The sequence below is a fragment of the Etheostoma cragini genome, unplaced genomic scaffold, assembly GCF_013103735.1.
Source record: "Etheostoma cragini isolate CJK2018 unplaced genomic scaffold, CSU_Ecrag_1.0 ScbMSFa_259, whole genome shotgun sequence".
Taxonomy (NCBI): Eukaryota; Metazoa; Chordata; class Actinopteri; order Perciformes; family Percidae; genus Etheostoma; species Etheostoma cragini.
Genome location: NW_023266767.1, coordinates 62,901 through 63,194, shown reverse-complemented (window position 1 = coordinate 63,194; position 294 = coordinate 62,901). Strand labels below are relative to the sequence as shown.

Sequence of the window (294 nt, the reverse complement as noted above, 5' to 3'; positions counted from 1 at the left end):
GTTTCTATTGGTTAGTAGTAGTTACCAGACACGGGCAAAGTGCAAATCGTAGTGCGCTGCCTGTGTCTGTGGATCCTCATGGAGGCAGCTTGATTGATTGATATGCTCCCTTATTTGATACATTGATTGGAAATTGAAATTGGACAGGTAACCTTTCTGGTTACCTCTTGACAAATAAAGCAAGTAACCACACAATGAAAATTTCTGCAATGGCTGGGAATCCAACCCAGTTCAACTGCTTGGAAGGCAGCTATGCTCACCACTATACCACCATCGCTGGAGAACACAGGGAAT

At 43.9% G+C, this 294-nt stretch overlaps 1 non-coding gene across 1 annotated transcript; it reads right to left on the bottom strand.

Annotated features, from left to right (window-relative positions):
* Positions 1–205: 205 nt before the first annotated feature.
* On the bottom strand, positions 206–277 carry trnag-ucc. The gene has a single exon. It is a non-coding gene; the product is annotated as a tRNA-Gly (tRNA).
* Positions 278–294: the final 17 nt, after the last annotated feature.